Genomic DNA, 24,728 nt, shown 5'->3' with positions numbered 1-24,728 from the left:
TTTTGGGAAAAACAAGAGGGCTGAAGTTGATTAAAAGGAAAAAAAAAAGCCAGAGGAACATAATATTTAAAGACACATATGTGAGAGAGCAACTCTTTTCCAAGGACACATGACAGCAATGGAAACACGGAAAATGGCTGGCTGGCCAAACTGCTTTTCTGTATTTGTCTCATCCTTTCCAGTTCACTCCAGTTCACTGGAGCACAGCAGAAGTGCCAGCAGCTTTTCCTTGTGTAGGCTTCCCACCACTGTAACAAGCACAGAATCCATTTCAGCACTGACCAGGATCTGTGAAGCACCATCTGACACCCAAATCAGAGCAGCCACTGCAGATGCAGCTGTGGGAGACACCAAAGGCCAGAGCTTCCCTTCCATTTGTTGACTAATGGGGGTTGGCCACAACACCCAAATAAACAGGCACTTACCAATGGGATAAAGTGTTAAATCCAGGGATGAGCCAGTGTAAACACACACTGGCCCATTAAAAACCCTTCTCCTCCTGCAGGAAGGAACCGTTCCCTCATGGTGAATTTACTGGCACATCAGTGAAGCACTCAGAAAATGATGGAGCTGATGAAGCTGACCAGCAGGGCAGAGGACTGGAGCAGAGCTGTCATGTTAAACCAGTGTAAAACACACAAACCTCATCTCAATTTTCTGAGTTTCTGTCAGCTTTACACTGGCTGCTGTGTAGAATGAGGCACCCTCCTTCAGACCAAGGGCTCATATTAACACACAACAGTATCTTAATGTTTAACACTTTAGGTGGGACACCCATCTTCTTGCTAAAAATAATGATTAGGACTCTCTTTGATCTGTATTTCATCATCATGTCTTTATTTTTTTGCTGTTAGCTCATGGCTGGGTTACTGCAGAGAAGACCATGAAGATGCTTCATGGGATAGCAGAGCATTTCCTGCCTTCCCATGGCCCTTCCAGATTGAAGAATCATCGAGCCATGTCCTATTCCCAAAGTTTTCCAAAGTTTGGCAATAGCAGATGCCAAGGGAATAGCAGTAAAACAGAGCATATGTGAAGAGATATTTCCCTGACACTCTCCCAGCCTCTAGAAATCTGCTAGATAGAGATGGAGATTGTTTGTAAAAGTCTTTGGTGTTTTTATTCCATCAGTTTGTTCAGTTGTTTCTTGAATTCACACATTTTAGCATTTGCACCACCCCACATAACTCATCCATGGTGCATGAAAAAGTATCACCTTATGATGGATCTAGAGAGATCTAAACCTTTTCACTGTTATTTTGAAGCTCCACAACTTTGGTATTAGAAGAGATTGGTCACAATCCCTCCTATCTCCTGTTCCTTATTTCTCTAATAACCAACTGTATACAGCAGATGGGAGCTGCAATATCAAACCCAGCCCCATCCCACTGAAATGTCAGAAGAGCTGAAAAGCAGCTGAGAACAAAGAAACAAAATACAGAATTGAATGCTGAGAATATCAGCCTTCTAAATTTGAGTCATTTTTCAGAGGAACAAAGTTTTGATCAGCAGATATTTCAGGAATACTGAAAGATCCACTTTCATGAATATAAGGCTCTGGGGAAGTTTCCTTTATTTTCTTTTGGCTGTTACATCAGATGAAAAACTCCAGAAATTTCTTTTGTTCTAATGTTTCCACAAAAAGAACAGACACAAGTGCACCAGATTAATCCATTTCTGTGATTAAGCAGAATGTGAACATGGATGGTTCTGAAAAGCTTTGGGAAGCACATGGATTTCCAGTATCCCAGGCACATTTATTGGTACCTCTGAAGGATTTGGAGAGACGATTGCTGAGTTCTGGTGGAGGCTGTAAGAGAGTTCCATCATGCTTTCCTTTCCATGAATTTCAGCAGTAGTTGCTGATACAATGGGATAAATTCTCATATCTTTAAGATAGTAGAATCATCAGGCATTCATTGTAGCATCTACCAATAAGCTTCTCTAGGTCATCTGTCTAAAGGCAGAAAAGAGTAAGGCTTCAGTTCAATGAATCTGCTGAAGCCCTCCATGCCTTTTTCATTATTTTAATCTGTAGCCCAAAATGAAAAAGAAGCCCTCAGCCTTGGAGAAATGGAATGTGTACCTTCCTCCACACTTAACGCTGCTGTTTCTTGAGGAGTTAATAAATATCAAATGAATAGAAGAGCTTTGAGTCTGCCACCAGCATGGATTGCCATTTAAATCCTTTCCAATTATAAGAACAATGAGAACATGTGCCTGGAAAGGACTTCAGGGAGCCATATCCTTTTAACCTCCCACAGCTCTTTGGTCAAGGGCTCTCCAGGGAATTTGGCAGGTTAGCAGTCCCGGGAACATCCACGTCCTGCCTGGCCACAGCGAGCAGTGGGGCAGGAACACGGCCAGAAATTACAGACTCATTCCAAGAGAGGGCTTAATCTGTAGCACAATGAGTTAAATAAGAAAAAATCCTGGTCTCCATTTTATCTGGACTGCATTAACAGAACTGACTGTGCAACTGTCATGGAGCAAAGAAGGAAAGTCAAACAAACCTGTATAGAATTTTCATGTACCACTGATTCCAATATGCTCCTTGAGGCCCCAGCAAAACACCTCACATCAATCTGCAAAATTTACTTTAAAATCTAAATTATAAATATTATAAATAAATTATACAAAAGTATAATTTAATAATAAAAATATTAATATAAATTATAAATTTTAAATTAAAGTTAAGAAATACGTGAAAGAAACACAGGTTTGGGGGCACTGTTAGGTCAGGCTCGAACCCACCTGATATCCTGCATTAGTTGTGTTTTCCATTCCTCTTGCTCTGTTCAATATAAGTGGATATTTGAAAATACACTTTATTTCTATCCTGCATTTACTCCATATCTCAATCATTAAGTTAAGTAATGGAGTGATTTAGCAGCTTTGGTGTTGCTGCATTGTTATAGCTCCAGAAGGCAGGATGGATGCACTGGGGAGCACAACAACACTTTTGCCAGTCACAGATCAATGAAAGAGGACCTCTATACTACTCTCATTTTTTTGTTCTTCATATTCCTTTGTATTTTTTTAATGTTCATGAATGCTTCATAATCCAAGGCTGCAGTTTATTAATGCTTATAAATGACACAAATATTTCCTAGTTATGTGAAGAATCTGGATGAGCTAACAGGAAATAGAAGATATGCATCTTCCAGAGAATGAAGTGGAATTTCCATCTACAGATGGTTCAATGGCACTTGGGTACCTGCCAGCTCCTTTTTGGCAATTACAAGAACAGTAAGAATAAATGAAGCTTTAGGAGCACCAGTGTACACCTGCTTATTCCATTACTTTGGCAAGAATGGGTCAAAAACTCCCAAGAAATCTCCTTTCAGATCTCAGCTCACTAACACAGAGCACTTCAGCCACCATTTCCAGAACACAGGCATGTCCAGTTCTTGAAAGTCGCACTGACACATGCACTGGTGACCAGGGGAGGGTATCCCCTCCACCACAAAACCCATCCTGGGCTCACTGAAACAGATCCATTACATGCATCTACTGAACCACTTCAGCAAAATGTTGGCTAAGAGATATTGCACAATTTGTCAGCTGGAACAGACTGGAACCACCCCAGTACAGCCTCCTGTTGTATTCCACAGTCTCCTACCCCATCCCCAGGGCAGCAGAGTCACCAGTGTCCTGCCTGTGTCCTGTTGGGCAGGGCTGTCCAACCACATCCCCGTGGGGTTTTGTGCAAGCACAGGTGGGAGGTGGAAGGAAAAATGAAGCACATTCACTCTGCACCTCACTCTGCCTCAGGGGTTGTGACAAATCTCCTTGCACATACGGCACAGTTTGGTTTGTCCATGGTTAAAGCTCAGCAGCTCCTTGACAAGAGCCGTAACAACAATACAGGGAATGGAAACCAGTGCCAGAAGAGACAGGAAATGGGGAAAGCGCTCTCAAGGACTTCGCTCTGAAAGCAATTTCCCATTGTTTACTAAATAAAAACATTTGAATTCATTGATTTGGTTTTAGCCGGGTCCTTTTTTGGCAGGGTGTTTTCTCCTCTACTTTGTTCAAGACATCTCCTACAGTTAGTCGGGTTGTCAAAGGACACACACTCCTAGGAGACCTTTCATTTTTGGGTACAACTCATGCCCTTTTAGACTCGTGCCCTAGGCACTTCTCCCTCCTGGCTGCACAGATCCTGGGCTGACCAGCCCTGTGGAGCACAGAGCCACAGGAGATATCAACCTTACTCCATCCCAAGGACTTCTCACTCAATCCAAAATACAGTGTCTGGTCTCACTCCAGGCAATGGGAGGAGATGCAGGACTCAGGGCATCACTCACAGACCCATAAGCACTGCAGTTCTCCTGGACTGGAGCACCAAGGGGAGGGGTGGAATTTAAAACAGGGCCCAAAAAAGAGTAAAAAATCCAACAAAACGCCACACCACACACATACCACAGCAGCAGAAGGCAAATACTGAAACATGTGAACACAGTGAGTTGATTCCAAGCTATTTTCTATTCTAGAAAAGGCATAAATCATTATAAACCAGGCTTACAGAACCCCAACAGCAGGACTGTAATACCCTTGTGATCTGAAATTATTCATAATGTCACAGAACTTTATCTCAGCAGATATTTCCTTGATGGAAATTGCAGACTGAATTACTTGAGAAAACTCCTTCATAAGCATTTCCTCCATTTCTGAAGCACCTATGTTTTCCATACCCGGATGTGGCTTTGCCATTCTCATTAAAATCTCTGAAAATCAGGCCAAGTTGAGAGCCCCAGAAAAACCTTAATTTGCAATTGCTCAGTGAAGAACAGCTAGAAGGTCAAACCTTAATTTTTTCGAGGGCTCTAAATTTCTCTTGCAGCCACAGCTATTGCTGTCACAGGGTGCTACTGAACACATTTCCTTCATCCCACTTGTGCCCTGCATGCCAAAATGTAGGACTAGATACTGACCACAGGATGACATTTGAAGATCATTCCTGTCCCCAGAAGCTACCACAGAACATTGCTGCACTCTTATCATCATCACCATCAAACCTGAACACACACCAGGGCAGGGAATCTAAATCATTGCTCCTTCTGCCACCCTGGTCTGATTTTATTGACCAACAGGTTCTCACTTTCCAGCTGAAGGCTGACCTCAGCCTAGGGCTGGCAGATCACAAGTTACCCAAGTTCTCCCTCTGTCACAAAAAGCAGCACCTGCACCAGCACATCTTCTGTAGACCCTGGCACACCAACAAGGCCAGGGTTCTCACCCCATCACTAACAAACTGTGGGGTTTTGGTAGTATTTCCTTTGAGGAGACTCTTCCAAGTCACCCATATTCCCTCACTCCTGAGCATCTCTCTTTCTATTGGGCACTCTGGGCAGCTTCCCTCAAAAGAAATGCTAGAAATATTAATCTGCAAAAGTGACTTGAATTCTCATACAAGTTTTTTTTTTATTTTGGTGACCATCTATTGGTTTCACCTCTGAGTTGAACCTAAACAAAGCCCCATGTGCTCCTGACACACTGTCCCAGGGTGATCATGCACCAGCAAACTCCATGAGGTCCTTCTGGAGCATTCCAACATCTCAACATTACACACCATAGAATCAGTGAGGTGGGAAAAGACCTGGTCCAATGCTTGACAAGCCTTTCCATGAAAAACATTTTCCTAATATCCAACCTAAATCTCCTTGGAACAACTTGAGGCTGTTTCCTCTTGTTCTGTCACTTGTCACCTGGGAGAAGAGACCGACTCACAAGCTCCTGTCAGGGAGCTGTAGAGAGCAACAGGGGAAAAGCAAAGGCTTGTCTCCACCCTGCTTTTGGTACTTTGCACAGACACACCAAGGAGATGTTGGCTAACTTTAGCCAGGAATGATCAACAGGCTCCTGGAGCATCTCAAAGTTCTTCCCACACTCTGCAGGATTCTAGGACTGATTTCTTCTTGTACATAAAGGCCACAGACTTTGCTTCAGTACTGGGTTCTTCTAACTTCACCCCACCATTCCTATTTCATTCACTTCTACCAGTGGTGGAAAAGCTGGGAACTAGAAGAGAGAAAAAAATGAGACCTAGCTCAATTTGCATACCCAAATAAGCATGTTTTCACACAGCAGACAAGGAGCAAACATCCTCCATGTCAGGACTCCCAGTAACTTCTTCCTGCAGTGATAAAATAGTTCAATTCCCCAGACAGAAACAAAAGATGAGGCAGAGTTTTACCTGCTCCACGGGAACAGGTTGGGGGACATGGGCTGAGTCAGGAGACAGAGATGACTTCTCCTTCCTGCCACTTACCCCTTCACCAACATTTTTATCTATGTTGAGTTTACAAGTGCCTTAATCAACTTACAGCACATCTCCTCGAACCTGGCTTTCTCAGCTCCAAGTGTGAAATTAAAACCATCCTGGAGGAGGCCATCTGTGCAAGGCAGCCTATAGGAAATGGAGCTTGCACAGATGGGACTTATCACACACTCCCTCGTGCCATATCAACACACCAGCTTTGCAAATCTGCCCTAAATAAACCAGAATTGACAAACACATTCTGTCTGAGGCCAGCAGGGCTGTGTAAGCCTGGCGTGTATTTGGCAGGGCTGGATTGTTCTCTCCACTTTTAACAAACAACTCTCTCATAAATGGAAAACTTGTGAAGGTTCAAGTCTTGTTCTGTGTTCAAATGTCTGGAGGATTATGTTCAACAAAGTCTCCTGGAGGGATCAACTAATTGGCCTTCAAATTCCTAGACATGAAGCTATAGGTTGCTTTAAAACTAGCAGGACATGACACAGCCTCCTCACAATCCACACTGGGAACAGACACTGGTCTGGAACGTTTTCTAATTCCATTAACTCTTAACCAACACATAAAAATAACACTTTAAAAATGTTTATTTTTACAAGTTACATTAGGTGAAGAATATAGCTGAGCAATGTGGCTGAACACATATGGAAATGCTTAAGCAGCAGCTTTATTTTCTGTCCAAGCAGTCTGTAGACAAACACAATAAACTGAAGTTACATGAAAACTCAATGTACTATATGAAAAAAAAAAAAAGACAAAAAAGTGTGTTTTCATAAAAAAAAACAACTTGTTGGGTCGTTTGGTTTTGTTTTTGTTTTTTGTAAGAGGAGCATCTGAGAGAGGAAGGCATAGCTTGAAACAGGCAAGCACAGAAATAATAAAATGCAGTTCAGGAGAATAAGGCACTGAAGAGGAGCCTTCCAGGTCAGATCACACTTTCACCTGGCCAGTGCCATGTCTCAGACAGTGGCCTAAGGGAGAGACCTGGGAGCTGTGTCCCCAGCTTATCCCCTGACTCCACAGCAGCCTGCAGTTTAAGATTTCCACATGCCAGGTCTTCTGTACTGGTACAACACAGACTTTGTGGACCCTTTCTTCCAAGAATGGATCTGAGCACTCCTGCAAACCCTCAGCACCAGTCATGTTGCGGCGGTGCCACATTGTACTCAGCAGGCCAAGCAGTGTTTCCCTTTTTCCTCACCTTCCATCTGATGTCCATCATTTTGGTTAGGGAATCAAGGAGAAATGGGGAACAACTGCTTATCTTTTGCCCACTCCTTTGTTCAGGCCCAGATGTTCTGCATTTGCAAACTGTCCCAGGATGTGTTCCTGGGGGAGGCAGTACCTCCTTTAGCCATAGCTTTCTCACATGTTTCTCCACATTTACTGACCCAAAGTTTAACCTGCTGGTTTGTTTTCCAATCCCACAGGATCAGAGGGTAGGTACTTCTGCAGCTTTAGATCTGCCTATGCCACAACTCTGAATTCCCTCAGACTTTGTTATTTCTCCATCCACTGCCTCCCTTAGGTCCCTAAGACTCCCCTGACATTCTCATGGTAACTGCTCTTGGGTGTAACAACCACCACTTCTACACTTTTTCTCACCTTTTAACCGGTCACTGGTTTGCTAAAGAACATTCTCTGATCCCCAGGAAAGCAGCTGCTCTAAGGGGCTGTGACAAAGGACCATGTCAGGAGCTGTTAGAATATCTGAGGACACCACACACACTGAACACCAAAATCCAGATGTTTGTCCTTGAAGATTCCTCAAGTGCAACTTCCTTTTACAAAAGACACGCTGACTCCCCCACATCCATATAAAATCAAGTGCCAGCTCATTCTGATCTGTATTATTCTTTTGACAACACTGCACAATACAAAGCCAGATTTCTGTCTGCTGCTCCCCAAGCTCCGTGAAACTCTCTTGGAAGTTGGCATCATATCAGCCCTGACTGTTTTCTAACAGGAGTGAGGAGATTTTAACTGAAAGGTTGCATACAAGTGTTAATTATTCAACAGTTCCTCTCCTGAACCCTTCTGAGGCTCTGACATCCTGGTCCCTGCAGGCAGGTATTCCTCACTGTGTTCTTAAATTCTTAATTTAGTAGTTGGGTTTGAGATGGGTTTTGCTAAGGAAACCAAGCACAGTGTAGATGCCTCAGAAACTCAATGTTTCTTTCTGCTCCACCTCCTGATTTTTCACACTCTGGTCTCCACGAGTTTTTTCAAGCTTTTGGACAAGCTTCTTATTCCCAACATATTTGAGAAAGAACTGTTACTTTTTATACTTTCTGAAAGCCTTTGAAAGTGTTTATTCTTTTCTATCTTCCTCACTTGTTCATGACTTCAGCTTTTGGAAGGATGCCCCTGCCTCCCCAGCCTTCCTTCCCTGCTGCTTCACAACAGAACTTCTCTCTCACAGCAAGTGATAGGGTTGAGGCATTTCCTCTGCAGTACAGAGCCTTGAAATCAGCTTCAGCTCCCCACAAAGGTTTCACCCTTGTCACTGCTCCTTTCAGTTTCTTTTTAACCTGCTGCCTCATTCTGATATATTTTCCCTTTGCAAATCAAGGAATTTCACTTCTCTGAAGCTTTTGGCTTGGGTTACTTCTGCAGGATCTGTAAGTGCACTTGTGTTCACTGGCAGTACAATTCTGTACCAAGTTCTGTACAATTGCCAGAAGAAAGTCAAAATTATCTTCCCCTCTCTAGATTCCTTCACCAGATGTTTCCCAAGGATGTCATTCTTGGACTGGGGTGCCAGTTTTCTCCCATTTCTCCCATGTTTTTCCTGTTTTAAAGCTCCCTACTCCTTATTATTCTATACTTTCCTATCTCAAAAAGCAGGTACTTCAGCTTATTGCTTGGTTTATCATGCTGCATTTTCTTTGTTTATTCTACAGAAATTGTGAAAACTAATTATGCTTCAAGAAAGGTAATGATCATTTAGCTATTATTCATCATGTAAGTGCAGAATAATTGTTTGCATTGCTTCTATTCTGTTGTCCTTAATAAATACATAAACATCCAGAAAGATGAATCCACAGAACAGATTCAGTTCTGCTCATACCAAGGAATTAAAAATAATTGCTGTCTTTGGAATTTCAGAATTAAATACATCACTGAATGAAACATTCTCTTTAAAAACTCAAAGAAAAGCAAGAAATAACAGGACCTTGCAAGAAGTTTATTTTCATTACTCACTGAATATTAGCTGTGACAGTTATTTAACCCTCACTCAACTCTTGCTGTTGATGCTGATCATGTTTGACACCTCAAACCAGCATGTCAGTAAGAAAATAAGCTACAACTGAACACTTCTCATTAAGTAAGATTTTGCTTTTTAGACACCTGTTATGGGAATAGCATAGCCTTGAACTGCAGTGGAAAATGAGCAAGGTAAAGAAATTGCTGAAAACCTAAATGCTGGACAGAATGGTACAGATGGCATTTTTAGGTCAAAGGCTAAATCCTCACAGAACAAAAGACAAATTTACTGCAGAGAGAACAAAAAGCATCAGCCCTAATATTGGACACACTCATTAAATGTGTCAGCTGGCTGTACAGAGAGGTATGAAATGGGATTTAGGTACCAGTCAGTGTTCAGTGCCACTGTTCTTTCAGCTGAGCCCATTTCCCTGTCTCTGTTCCTGAAGCTGCTGAGGGTTATGGAGACAGTGATTCCCTTATCCTACTTGTACTTCTGTGACAGAATCCCCTGAGCTGGAAGGGACCCACCAGGATCCCCCAGCCCAGCCCCTGTCCCTGCCCAGAGCCCCCAGCAACCCCAGCCTGGGCATCCCTGGCAGCGCTGCCCAAAGGCTCCTGGAGCTCTGGCAGCCTCGGGGCCGTGCCCATTCCCTGGGGAGCCTGGGCAGTGCCAGCACCCTCTGGGGGAAGAACCTTGCCCTGAGCTCAGCCTGAGCTGCCCTGGCCCAGCCCCAGCCGTGCCCTGGCTCCTGTCCCTGGCCCAGAGCAGAGATCAGAGCTGCCCCTCTGCTTCACCTCACCACAAAGTTGTAACTGTGATGAGTCTTCCCTCTGTCTCTTCTTCTCCAGGTTGAACAGACCAAGTAAGGTTGATTTGAGTAAGAACTACTGCCTGCTCCTCTAAATCCACCAGAGAAGCCACAGAACCTGCCAGGCCATTCTTCAGCACTGACTCAGCATCAGAAGGAAAACTTTGAGCCTGCAGTTACACATTTTCCAGGGTTTGAGTGTACAATATCCAGTCATGAGAACAGAGAAAGGCAAGACCTCAGCAAGCCAGACCCCAGCTCTTCCTATGGCCTCTGTTACTCAAAGGAGATACAGGAATCCCAGGACAGGCTTTCCACCACAGCTCTGAGCAGGCTGCAGGGACAGTGCCTGACCCACCCCACACTCACACAGAGCTCTCCAGTTCAGGATTCCAGCTTCCTGTTTCAACTCACACTCTCATTCTCCATGAATCATCATGTTATCCTGTAGGATAACACAAACCAAAGGTGGCAAATTAACACCAAAATAAAGCAAGGTACAAGACACCCTGGGAACAGGTTTGAGGGAGAGGGGAAATGTTTTACATCATCTCCCAGAGTAAGCTGTTGGAATTCCCAAATCTTGGGACAAGGGAATCGGTAATGAGAGAGAAATAAATTCCTTCACCTCTGGGTTGAAATCCAAGTCAGGCTGGTAGTAGCCAAGACCCATTAGCTCAACATCTGCTAGTTGTTTGGCAGCTCATGTGAAGTGAGTTATATTCCTCAGCGTCCGCATCCCAGTCCCACTAATTGGCACCACATTGGCAATCTAAACACAGAGGTTAAGGTCTGAGCACACAGCAGGCAGCAACTCTGAGATCAGGCAGCTCCAGTTTGGAGGACACATGTGATAAATTATACTTCTGGTATCTGGAACTCCATTTAAGTGCCCCACCATCCTGTCCTGCCCCCAGAATAAAACTGTAACTGCAGGCGAGCCAGCAGCTGTCAGCAGTGCCTGCCCAGCACAGCTCCTGCAGCACTCACACACATCACCAGGCCCACTACCAGTCAAAGCAACTTCAACAACTGCTGAAATTTTAAGCAAAATGCTGTACAGCATGAAGTTAAGTATGAACTAAAGTGTTTGGATAATAGTTACCAATATCCATAAAAAAAGTATCTTTCCCTAAACTCCAGTTTTTAATACAAAAATGCAACACTCACTAAAAAGGCAGTAACAATATCATTTTATAGATCCTAAATAACAAGGCTATTTTCTTTTTGTCTTTCTTTCTTCTGCAGCTTTCCAGCAAAGAGTGCACAGGACCAAAGCTGATTTGAAAACACAACCCATTAACCTTTAGAGAATTATTCTTTTTATTGCCCCATAGTAAAATGTTTCTCTCTGAGGACAAAAAAAAGTTATTAGCTCTTAATACATAGTAATAAAAGAAAATTGATTTTTCACATCATCTGAATATGGCAGCATAAAATAAGTCTAAACTATGAGGGAAGGAGACTCATGTTACAGTTTAGAAACTGCTCCTGATGTTTACACATCACTTCAGTTTAAAGAACTGCTTATGATGGGAACATGATGAAAGCTGTTGAGCATGAAGGAAGGGAGATGGAAATGAAGCCAAAAGAAACATCTTTGCCAGAACTCTACAAGAAAAGCGAATCAGAGTCAGTTAGTTTGGGAGGGACCTCTGGTGTTTTCCAATCCAGTCAGCTGCTCAAAGAATGGCCAACTTCAAAGTGGGGTGAGGTTGCCCAAAGATATTATAGATGAAAGCACAACATAGTACAGTGCCCTGCAAAATCCACCTATAAAGACATTTTTCTTACAAGCCAAATGTCCTCTTCATTTACCACTGCTCTGGAAATTATTCTACTCTAAGCTATTTTGAGAAGCAATAGGGCCAGCAGCCATGAGGAACAGGGGAACACTGCAAAGGAAACAAACCTAATCTGAGCTCTCAGTAGGACCAAGGGATGGAGAACTTCAGATGCTAGAAGGACTTGAGGACAGGAGACTCTGAGAGAGCTTGGAAAGTCCAGTCCTCCCAAGATCTGTGTTTTAATTTATCTTGCTTTGGAGAGGTATGCTCAGCCTGTGAGAAAAAGGCAGCAGTGACATAAGGCCAGTGTGCACAAAAACAAACCCAAACACCAGTCTGCATTCACAGTCACTCAAAGGTGTTTTCCTTCTTGTGCAAGGAACACTCCAACAGTTCACAGCCAGGGGGGCAATTGTCCCTCAGCTGCCTACATAGGAACAGCCTGCTGCTTTGGCACAGCTCTGCCAGGCTCTGCCTGCCCTGCTCTGCTTGGCTCTGCTTGGCTCTGCCTGCCCTGCCAGGCTCTGCCTGCTCTGCTTGGCTCTGCCTGCACTGCCTGCCCTGCCAGCTCTGCCTGCTCTGCTTGGCTCTGCCAGGCTCTGCCTGCCCTGCTCTGCTTGGCTCTGCTTGGCTCTGCCTGCCCTGCCAGGCTCTGCCTGCTCTGCTTGGCTCTGCCTGCACTGCCTGCCCTGCCAGCTCTGCCTGCTCTGCTTGGCTCTGCCAGGCTCTGCCTGCCCTGCTCTGCTTGGCTCTGCTTGGCTCTGCCTGCCCTGCCTGCCCTGCCTGCTCTGCTTGGCTCTGCCTGGCTCTGCCAGGCTCTGCCTGCCCTGCCAGGCTCTGCCTGCACTGCCTGCCTGGCACTGACAAAGCCAGGCCAGTCTGACCCACACCAAAAGGTGCTGCCAGTCCTGAGGGTCTGCACAAGCTCTCTGTCTTCTTTTCTCCCCCTCTGCTCTGCCCTCATGAGACCCCACCTGCAGTGCTGTGCCCAGCTTTGTAGGCCTCGGCACTGAAAAGACCTGGAAATGCTGGAGAGAGTCCAGAGGAGGCCATGGAGATGCTCCAAGGGCTGCAGCCCCTCTACTCTGGAGCCAGGCTGGGAGAGCTGGGGGTGCTCACCTGGAGAGGAGAAGGCTCCTTGGACATCTTAGAGCCCCTTCCAGAGCCTAAAGAGAGCTTGTAAAAAGGATGGAGACAGATTTTTTCATACAGGCAGGTAGTGACAGGACAAGGGTAATGGCTTCCCACTGCCAGAGGGTGGGATTAAATTAGAGATTATGAAGAAATTCTTCCCTGTGAGGTGGGCAGGCCCTGGCACAGGGTGCCCAGAGCAGCTGTGGCTGCCCCTGGATCCCTGGCAGTGCCCAAGACCAGGCTGGATAGGCCTTGGAGCAGCCTGGGACAGTGGGAGGTGTCCCTGCCCATGGAAGGGGTGGCACTGGATGGGCTTTAAGGTGCCTTCCAACCTAAACCAGTCTGAAATTCTGTGATTCAAGATGGACCAAGGGATTTGTCTGATAGAGCAGGACCTCTCCTTCCCCAGAGCTCCAATATCCCTGCCAGGCTATCCCTGCATCTGCTTCTGGCAGCAAGGACACAACCTTCTTTCCCCCTTCACTATTTAAGGCTTAAGGGTGGATCTTTTTTTACTCTATTCTATTCTATACTCCTGAGGAGTAGAATAGGCTTATACCACATTTCTTAAATGCCAGACCAATTCATTCTGTTTTAAGACATGTTATTAGCAGCTTCTTTTAAAATCACACCAACTACAAATGATTCTATTGACACTTGAGACAGGAGCTGCTGTGCTGACATCTGCAAGAGAATTAAAGGGGACTGTGATGACTGCCAAGAGTCCAGCACTAGCTGGAAGAAACCAGACTGGCAACAGAAATATCAACACCAGAACTGCTCTGCCTTTGGCCACATTTGGGTCCCAAGCTGCCAGTTCAGGAGGTGCTGAGGTGCTTCAGCACTAATTCCTGAGCTGCAGGACTGTGGGGTGACAGGGCCAAGCAAAGGTTATCATCATGTGATGGAGTGAGCTGCTTCACTGAGCAGCTCTCATGTGCACTTCTGCACCCTCATGCTTGTATTGAGCAAGCATTTATAGTTAAAATAAATGTTTTCTCACAAAACCAAGTATAGGAATAATACCAAACTCATGAGTTTTCTGAGAGTAATTCCTCTCCATTTAGAACACAGGAGGGGTCCAAGAAAGAACTTCTTTACAGGGGAGGAAGACAGGAAGGAAGGAAATGTGAATTACATACACCTCTAGATAAGTTCCCCTTTAAAAAAAAAGGAAGGAAATTAGAGTTAACTAAAAAGAGCATGTTTAGCATCACTGCACAAGCTGGGGAAAAAACCTCGGAAATCCTGGCCAAAGATAATGCTGCCTCCTCCTGTCCCTGCCAGGCTTGCCCCAGGCAGAGGGGAAAGGGCCATTTTTCACCCTCTTAGCACTCTGAAGTTACAAATTACAGTCACCGTTTGATGATCACCTCTCCCTATGTCATCCTAGGTTTCTTTGTAATAGGGCTGTTAAAAAACATGTGTTTTCACTTTTTTATTATTATTAAAAAAGGATAACTCCTAACTGAGCAAAGGCTCTGTTGATACAACAACATGTGGATTAAATCTGAAAGGAGAAGAAAGCTGTTCTAATAAACTGACAATCCTGCTCAGAGGCCTTATATCCAGAGTAGTGTAATAAATCATAAGGAAAGATTTCTCTTTGGCTGAAACAACCATTTATTTAGGCATGGAACAAGAGTATTTTAAAATTGCTCCGGACATTGTACACAAAAGACTTTCTCCATTTTTGTTCTTTTTTGTTTGATCATTTTCTGTTGAGTTTTAAGCATATACCCAAAGTTTTGCATTTGCTTTAGTTAAAGTTGGTTACTTTTTGGTGCTTAAACCTCTGACAAGTCAGCCAGACAGCACCACTGGGCTCCTACAGAAACAAGAGAAGAAAAAAGAAAGGAAAAAGTGGTTCCTGCTCCATTACATCATTACATTAGGCAGAAAATTGCCCAAAATTTAAGCTTTCCTATTATTTGCTGTATTTGTTATAGTTGTATTTGTTCCTTTAACCTCTATCAGCAGGGGTTTTCCCACTCTTTTTTAAGCAGGAGATACTCTGCACTATTGCTGCCTCCTCCTGTCACACACAAATTGTCCCACAGTGGCTTCTGAGCCCAGCACAAGAACCTGCCCAGTCAGAGCATCACTGTGGGGCAGGTGAACAGCAGGGAGGGGCTCAGAAACCTCAGCCACACCACCAGCCCCAAAATACTGCGCAGAATCAGAGTTTGGCAGAACTTGAGTACTGAACTGCAACTATAGGTGGGTCTAAGTACTGCATAATAAAAATCAAATTTGTACCTGGAGCTGATTTCCAAGTTAAAGCATCTAACAATTCCCCTTAAGACATTGTGCTGTGGGGATGGCATTGGCCAACTCAGGCAAACAAGTCACCACAGAACACAGCTGTCTTCAAACAGTGACAAAAAACAAAACACCATCACCATAAAACAAAACTTTCAGTTCCATAGAAATGTTCTGTGAGGAGATATTACTCAAAACTGGCAGAAAGTGTTTCCTACAAGCAAGGTAGAGTTCCTCTTCAGGCATGTTCTGAAATGTCCCTGGCTCCTGGATTACCACGACTTCTTAGAATATCCAAACTGTGGTAAAACATGAGAGAGGATGGAGGATAACACTGGGATGGAGGATAACACTGAAGGGGTGAAGATTTTGGCTGAAGCCTCTGCCATTCACAATGTCAGTCCTGAAGTCACTAACAGAAATCACAAGAGTACAAGAAACACTCTTCAAACCCATTAAAAACCACAATCCCCAGTCTCACAGGCGAGATGCTTTAAGCCCAGCAACTGTTTTTATCTCTGCCAGAGAAGTCCCTGTGTATTCCATTCCACCTTAAAATCCATCTGCCAGCCAGACAAATAAAAGGTTCCTCAGGAATTCCAGCTGATGCAGTCACTGGGAGGCCATCTCAGCCTGCCTGTCTGCTGCTGTATTCCCAACTCCCTGAAGGGATCCAGGGGGCACACACCAGCCCGGATCAGCTCTGGGCTGCTCTGTCCTCCCCGGCCACTCCCTTTGCCCAGAGCAGCTGTGCCACTCTCCAGGAGAGCAGTGGGAGCTGGGAAGTGCAGAGTGCCTGCCTTTGTCCCAGGGCTGCTCTGCAGGATGCCCAGCCCAGCCCAGCCCAGCCTGCAGGGGCTGTCACCCTATGCCATCAGCTGCCTCACAGGGCTCAGCATCTCCCCAGGTCTGCTTCCCACACACCTGCAGCCACCCACGGGGCTCAGGCAGCTCCTGCTGCCTCCTCCTGTGCTCTCCCACAGAGGGATGCTGGCGAATCCCTGAGCAGGCAACCCCTCTTTGCCAAAAAGCTTCCAAGGGGATGGAAAGTTCTGGGGGGACAGAAAGGGAAAGTGCAAGAGGAGGTTAAAAACTAGGAGAGGAAAAAGTAGGCCTGACCAGAACTTTTTCTTATTATTCTGCTTTGATTGTGGAGAATGAAGTCTCATGTCCAAGTGAGTTCACAGAAGCCTGGCACAGTGATTCAGGACTCCAAAGCAAGTGCTGTATCCTGGCTGAGCACAGAACCTGCTCTGATAAACACTCCTGTGGTCAGTGTTCACTGTCCCTGCCCTATGGACAGCAAAGCTGCCCCTTGGAGTACAGCTCCCTGGCAGGGCACACACGGCACTCAGGATGGAGCTGCTCAGTCAGCTGGCTCTGTGCACAGCTGTCCCTGCCCTGTCACCTGTCACACCATCCCATCCTTCCCTCCCATCCTGGAGAGGACGGGGGCACCCCAGAGCAGTGACAGAACCCAGCCCCCACCTGCAGCTCCCACAGCACCGGGAACCCAGAGGCTGAGTGGAGCCAGAGCTCAGGGCTGAGTGGAGCCAGAGCTCAGAGGCTGAGTGGAGCCATGGCCCAGAGGCTGAAAGGAGCCAGAGCTCAGAGCTGAGTGGAGTCACGGCTCAGAGGCTGAGTGGAGCCAGAGCTCAGGGCTGAGTGGAGCCATGGCCCAGAGGCTGAGTGGAGCCAGAGCTCAGGGCTGAGTGGAGCCAGAGCTCAGAGGCTGAGTGGAGCCATGGCCCAGAGGCTGAGTGGAGCCACGGCTCAGGGTTGAGCTCTGTGCCCTGCAGGGACGGCTCCAGCCCAGGAAACACTGCCTGGCTCCTGCCAAGCTTCCCCAGGCTGGGGATGAGTCAGTGCTAATTGCTCAGAATTAGCAATTCTGGGTCCCACCGGTTTGGTTTGGTTTTGTAAAAGCAAAACAAGGTGTGTTTGGACAAAGGTGAGATTATGTTTGTGTTTACAGACAATCTGACTCCTGCATATAAATATGCTGTTCCTTGGACAAAAAACTAAAAACGTCAGGAAATCAAAAGTAATGCAAATGATCTGGCTCCATAATCTTGCCAGAACAGAAGCACCACAAAAACAGTTGAATAATAATCATGGTCTTAAATTTGACTTCTCTGACTCCTGTTTTGTTCAATATTTTAACCATATTTTCAAAAAATTCTAAACCACTTCAGATTTCAAAGCACATTTATATATATTGATTAATTCACCCAAGGTAAAAATCATTCTCTTTTTGACACAAAGAAAGTGAAAGAAGACACAACAAACTGTTTGTCAAAGAGACAGATAGGACTGGTGGAAGGGCTGGTACTAAAACCCAGGAGTTTCTGAAGGACCTTATATTTTTATCAAGGATTTACTTTTTTAAAGACAATAGCAACCAAAAACCAATATCCAAAATGGTTACAGATTTAGGATCAGGGCAGTTTATGGGGTAAAGGCTATGAGAAAAACAAGTTCATTAATTCACATTTGGAAAACTGCAGTGAGTTCTCGAATAAATTGTTGCTATATTCCATACAGAGCACAAGCATGAACTGAGCCCACAGCACAGGCAGTCCAGCCTTGGATCACCGGTACCCAGGGAAAACCAGCTCCACATTCCCACTTTCTGCTCTGGGGCCAAGGAAGCTTGCAGCAGGTTTTCTCTGGAGAGCTGCAGGAGAATGAGGCTGCTCAGCTCCCTGGGTGATTCCAGAGTGCCCTCTAACGAGGCTGCAGCTGCATTTCACACACACAGGAACACCAGGAAAACCCCAAATGAGCCTTGTCTCCACTTGAAAACGGGAAAGCAGATGACAGACACTAACTGGTGACTGCTCCTGCACAGATATTTTATACTGCCTGGCACTGTGCAAGCCCTCGTTGGTAAATACCTCAGTAGGCACCAGGACTATAGAGAAAGATGGGAAAATTCACAGTTCTCCCCTTCCAAGAGAAGAAAGGATACTGAGTAAGATGAAAGTTAACCCAGTACAACTTTTTAAGATAAACTGAGTTTTACACAATCCATAAGGGATTGCTGGGTAACTTTTCAACACATGATATAGTTAAATCAAACTTTACAAAAATAAGTTAATATAATCAATGAAGTTCACAAATCAAAATGGAATCTCCTTGAATATATTCCTTAATACATTGGTGTACCATAAAATACTGACTATTAGGTCTGCACCCAAGAGTGGTCACACAGACTGCAGTAGTGGAACAGGACTGGCTACAAGTTCATACAGCAGACACATGGTTTATTGCCCAGTTCCCTTTCACCCACCTACATAACTAATAAAGCATCCTGCAAACCAGAAAAGTTCTTGAGACACAAATGCCATGCTGATCCTCAGAACAGAAATTCACTTGAATAATCTCAGCATCACATTGTCAGAACAAGGCTGTTCCTTGCCCTTGAAGCTGTGCCTGCAGCTATGCCAGGAGAGCACAGCTGCTCAGGGGGGCTCAGCAGAGTCACAGCAGCTCCTGTGCAGCTCCTGTCCCCTCCCTCCCCCTGTCCTGCACCAAGGCATCCACTCAGCACCCCAACTGGGAGCAGAAGGTGCAAACGATCCTTTTCCAAGCTCCTACAAGACAGACCGGAAAGGGGCAGAAGTTCCTGAAGCTGCACTGCCCCCATCCTGCCAGATGCAAGTCAGAAGCTTCTGAACAGATCTGGCAAACTCACCCCGAGGGAGGATAGTGGAGGTGTCACTGCTGGGCGATGTCTGGGGGACCCTGCTGCCACCAGGAGCTGTGAGGAAGCAAACAGACCTGTGAGCACCGGGACACCTGGCAATCAACACCTCAGCCCCAGAGCCAGCAGGCACCTGGCTAATGCAGGCTGGGAGACAGAGCTGGTAGGCAGCACATTCTTCCTTGAACCCCTCTCACATACTTGGTAACTTCTTCATTTCTTGCTAAGCATTTTTACTGTAATGTTAAGATCATGAGGTGCAATGAGGGGAGACCTCAGAGGAATCTGCAGCTCCTCCCGCAGGGCAGCTCCAATCTCTGCTCCCTGTGACAGGGACAGGAGCCAGGGCACGGCTGGGGCTGGGCCAGGGCAGCTCAGGCTGGAGCTCAGGGCAAGGTTCTTCCCCCAGAGGGTGCTGGCACTGCCCAGGCTCCCCAGGGAATGGGCACGGCCCCGAAGCTGCCAGAGCTCCAGGAGCCTTTGGGCAGCGCTGCCAGGGATGCCCAGGCTGGGGTTGCTGGGACAGGGGCTGGGCAGGGACAGGGGCTGGGCTGGATGACCCTGGTGGGTCCCTCCCAGCTCAGAGGATTCTGTGATTCCATTTGGGTCACCAAAGACTAAGAACACGTTACCAATGTGATGAAGCATGCAGGGAACCAGCACCCTGACCACACGGGTTATCCACTTCGACAAGCACAACACCTCCAGGAAAGCTGCACTCCATGCCTGCAATGGCCCAGGGGCCACCACTACTCACAAACAGCCCTGGAGGACACCCTCAGCTGCACAGGTAACAAAAACCTGCCCTGCTCCAGCTGAAACTGTAGCTTGAGCCTGTACAGCCCAACTGCACTGCCCTCCTCAAAGAGCCAAACTCATTTCCTTTCAGTTTCTAACACTGGGAGATTCAAGTCCCACAGGAATATTTTCCAAAAGTGTACAGGTAATTGCATAACCCACGGAACCCACGTGGAGCAGTTTGATAGAGGTTCCCAAGCAGTGCTGAGTCCCTCCTGTGTTCAAACACTCCTCACAGCACTGCTACATTCCAGCCAACTCTCATCCTGATAAAACAGCTTATTCCTTGAGGAGATTCAGGCAGAGTTTGTCATTACAAAGATCAGCAGTGGGCAGTGTCCTGGTTGTTTTGAAAAAGAGACTTTTCTTTCATGAACATGTAACCCAAACAAGGCTCAGTGAATTGGTGTAAAATCAAAAATGATTAGACAGTCTCTTTTGAAGCAGACCTGCATTCTATTCAGCAGACAATAAAAAGTGTAAAAAAATGCAAGAGCAAATTAATACCTGAAATGAGTAAGTGAACCACACTGTGTGCAGAGCTGTAAGGGTAACCCCTTGTTAGGCACTCTGCTTTTGAAGGCAAGATGAGCAACAGCCAAGAATAAATCACATTGTGCAGGTATCACAAACCATGGAATAAGCAAAAAAAAAGTGTTATATTAATCAAAAGAGTCTAAAATGACAGCAGCCACACATTTAGACTTAACATGAAATGTGATCATACCCTTGGCAGAGCTGGAGATGTAACAAAGAGGAAATTATTTAAAGGCATTAAATCCATGTAGAGCTGGAGTGTCTCCTGCCGTGGCTCAGTAGCGTGGGACAAGGATACAGCAATGCACAGGAGCCAGAGCTCACCTGTGCAGACACACCTGCAGCTCTGCTCTCCCAAACAGACTGGAGCACTGGGCAGAGAATTTGGCTGCTATATTATGACAAGAAAAAAAGTCTTTGATGCATTTTTATGTCAGTTGCTACCATGACAAGCAGGGGCAGGTATGGCCTGCAGGAACAGCAGCCCCAGAGCAGGACACCAACAGGAACCACTCCTGATATGTCAGCTTCAAATTCTACACAACAGAAATTTGACTTCTTCCTTCTTTGCTTAATTCTTCCATTCTTATTTTCTTATTTATATCTCCTTTTTGTTCATTAGCACATTCCTTCTTCACGTTCACAGTGTGGCAAGTACAAGGAATACACAACCTTGTCCATGGGATAGGGTCAGAGAAGGCACAGAACCCTCACGTTACAGGTGATGTTACAGAAGTTGGAGAGTTTTTAACTGCTCCTGGTCTGACCAGATTCCAAAACACTTCATCTTTCTTTACCTGCATTTCCACCTATTCCTTGCAGAAGAAACTGCAAGGAGAATTATTCTGTAAGAATTAGCAACACATGAATTTTTTTCCTTCTGTAGAAATGTCTTTGACAGAAGCAATTGCCTCAACCCTCGGACAGGTCTGTTCAGAGCCAGCACGAGGGGCTGTGCCCAGAGCCAGAGCCCAGCCAGTGGCAAAGCTGAGCCTGAGTAAGCTGGTAATGAAACAGGCAGGGCTTATTGCCTGATTCTCACCTGCAGCCCACAAAGCAGGATCTGTCCCAGGCCTCCCAGCAGGGAGTTCAGTCAGCACAGGGGGGAAAAGAACACACTGCTCCTGACCTCAAACACCTGGACAAGGCTCTCACCTGCCAGGCCCAAGTTAATACCACTGGGTCACATTGCAACACCCAGCCTCCACATGTATTCCAAAAGAGTCAAAGACTTTTATCTTCTGGGAAAAGTTTTCCAGACTTCCAATATCCCACATATACACACCCCCTTCTTACATTTTTCTGTAAGATTTTTTCAGACCTCTGACATCTGCCATAGGTCCTCCAACACTGTATCAATTTATTACACATTCATTCAGATGAGAGATGAACATGTGAATCTGCAGGATGTTCAGCCCTTGGCACATGTCCTGTTTCTGTTCCTCAGCTCCTGTGTGACCAGCCCTCCCTCCAGTGCCCCTGGTTATCAAGGGAGCTGCTTGAGGAGGCTGCCAGAGCACTAAGAATCCTCAGAGAACTACAAAAAATATATTTTTATTTAAAGACATATTACACAGACTCAGTAATTAGTTTTTGAATTAAATTACTAAAACTTGGTTCAGAAGAACACTCTTAATTCCAATAAAATGTCTTTGTCATTAGCCCAGAGGTGCCCTATGCCATTCCCTCTCCTTCCACGTTACATCTCTGCACACATCAGCAAGTTATTTAATGCATGTTCAGGTAAATTATTTATTCACAGGAGCAGCTGCTTTGGTTGTCTGAGTATAACTGAGCCTCTGTGAACTGGCATCCACCCCTGTGTGAGGATCCCTCTGCACCACTTCAGAGGTGGGAACTCCCAGCACAGGGAGCTCTCCCTGCTGCCTCTCACCTCTCTCCATGCTGCCTCTGGAGAATCCCACAAGTTGCACTGGTTCCAGCTGTGTCAGTTGCTGTTTGCAGTGGAAAAGAGCAATTTCAAGTGTTCAGTTTAGTCCTTCTGTGTCTGCACGGGCTGTGTGCAGCCCACACTGACCTGAGGGGCTCTGTGTGAGCAGCACCACCAGAGGAGTGTTCTGAGTGCTCAACTGCAACCAGCTGCACAGTCTGCAGCTGAGTGCCAGCATTCCTACAGGCAGCACTGCTGCCTTAGGAACTCCAGACAGAGCTTTTCTGATGGAGCATTTATGTTCCAGAAGATGCATTTTGTTGGTTTTGCTCCAGATGTTAAAATGTGTTTCTGCCCTACTGCTTGCCCAAACTGGCCTAGCCCCCGAGACTGCCCAGGAGTCTGTTCTGAGCACACCTTCAGCCTTGAGACCCTTCAAAGGGAGCTCCCAACACTGCCAGGCCTCCCCTCTGCCCAAACTCCTCCTGTTATTACCCTGCACCACCGCTGGGAACCCGGGTCACATTTAACAGAATTTGTGCTGCTGTGCCTCAGTTAGCAGATCCCACTGTGTGCTTTGGGAAGGCTGACAGGATCCAGCTGTGGCAGAACTTCCCACAGGCATGGATTTCCAGAGTGCCTGAGCTCTCTTCTCCTGAATGTGCCTGAATAAGCTGAGCTTATTCAGGGCTTGTTTTCGAGAACCAGAGCATTTCTGTGACCTGCCCTGAACTCCCCAGAATTTTTCCATCTCACTGGAGAGCTCCTGGAACCAGAGGTGCCCTGACAGCCCATTCTAACCACGGGCACACACATGGTCACTGCAGCTTGATTTTCTTTAGAAAAACTGCAAACCACACAAGCAATCAACTCCTCCCCCAGCAGTGCAGTTCAGATGGTGCCACTGATGCAGCTGTGTCCTGCCCTTCCCCCTCCACCCCCAGCAGTGCCTGTGGTGGAAGTTGTCCTGGTATCAAGATCCTCCTGCCGCGTGGAACCACCCAGGTAGGCAGGCCAGCAGCACCTTGTCCCTGCCATGTCCCCTCTGTGTCAGCAGGGACCCCAAACAGCAAAGGTGGCACAGCTGCGTTGGGCTCAGCCAGGGACTGAACCAAGGTGTGGGGAGCAGCTGATTCCCAGCCATCCATTTCACAGCTGAGGCACAGTTTGTCCTAACGCCATTCTTACATTTTGTATGGCACCCCCACCTGCTGAATTAACTTGTCAAGTTGCACTAGAGTTCAATTCCTCAGAAAATCCAAGTATGTGGTTCTAAGCATTCATCAGTTGGCTCAGATGCTGAAATCCCTTCCCAAGAAGGAGCACCAGTGGGGTCCTTTCCAACCACACGTGGGTCAGCCTTTAATCTTTACATTCATTGCATCTGCAGAATCTAATTAGACACAACATTTTAGCTGCTCATTTTATTCCACTCCTGCTGCTGACATCACGTTAACAAACTGTCTTTCTTTTCCTAAACCACATTTTTACTTCCACGTGTGGACAATACTCGCAGAACTTCCAATTCCACTGACTCTTCTTTCCCATTCTCTGTAACATTTCAGATCAGTGGCAGGGAGCTCAACCAGTTTGTTTCAGACCGAAACCCCCGAGTCTCACCGCAGGGCTGCCGCGGATGACTCCGGTTTGTAAACTTGCCCTTAACTCGCTCCAGCCGTGCCCGCTGTGACTCCGTCCCGCCGCCCCGGGGAGCTGAAGGTGCAATCAATTCCCGCTGCTCCTGACCGTGCTCTCCGCCCCGCTCCCCGCAGGCACCGGCTCCTCGCGCAGCCCTCGGCCCAGCCCGCCCCGACCCGACCCGACCCGGCCCGGCCCGGCCCGCTCCGCCGCACCGGCACGGTCCCGCCAGCCCCGGAGCCGCTTCGTGGCGCCATGCGGAGCCCGGGAGCGGCCCCGCCACGCCGCCCGCTCGCCGCTCCTCTGGGCGGCCGAGCCGCACGGGCCCGCTCCGGGGCAGGTGCCCAAGCCAGGCGGGGCCCGCTCTGGTGCAGGTACCCGGGCCGGGCCGGGCCGACCCCGCTCGCTCCGGGCCCGCCCGGGACTCACCTGGCACCGCCGGTCCGTCGCCTAAAGCCTTCCCCGCCGCTTCGCACCGCAAACACCAGCGGCCCCGGAACGTCTCGCGCACGGCGCCGCGCCCTCATCGGTGTCCTGTTCCGGGGCACCGAGGCGCGGCGCCGCCAGGGGGCGATGTCGGCCGCAGCAGCGCGCGAGCCCGGGCGGGGGGGACGGGACTGTACCATATTTACCAGAGTACGGCGCGCCTCTGCTGCCGTACGTACTGTAGTTAATT

General features: G+C 46.9%; 1 protein-coding gene across 8 annotated transcripts in view; it reads right to left on the bottom strand.

The window, feature by feature from the left end:
* EXD3 (exonuclease 3'-5' domain containing 3) overlaps positions 1 to 24,632 on the bottom strand; it is a 252,916-nt gene extending 228,284 nt beyond the window's left edge. For 5 of the 8 annotated variants that reach the window (XM_071453772.1, XM_071453777.1, XM_071453776.1 and 2 more), the window contains exons 1-2: positions 24,482 to 24,613; positions 19,180 to 19,245 (exon numbers count right to left, since the gene is read on the bottom strand). The gene's annotated coding sequence lies outside the window, so the exon portion shown is untranslated. Of the gene's footprint in view, positions 1 to 19,179; positions 19,246 to 24,481 lie in introns of all 8 variants that reach the window. The other 3 variants (XM_071453779.1, XM_071453780.1, XM_071453773.1) reach the window with 3 other exon arrangements.
* Positions 24,633 to 24,728: the final 96 nt, after the last annotated feature.

Source organism: Agelaius tricolor, unplaced genomic scaffold, assembly GCF_023055355.1.
Source record: "Agelaius tricolor isolate 1412-34295 unplaced genomic scaffold, bAgeTri1.0.p SCAF_37, whole genome shotgun sequence".
Classification (NCBI taxonomy): Eukaryota; Metazoa; Chordata; class Aves; order Passeriformes; family Icteridae; genus Agelaius; species Agelaius tricolor.
The sequence above is the reverse complement of the archived record's forward strand: the minus strand, read 5'-3'. Positions and strand labels throughout refer to the sequence as shown.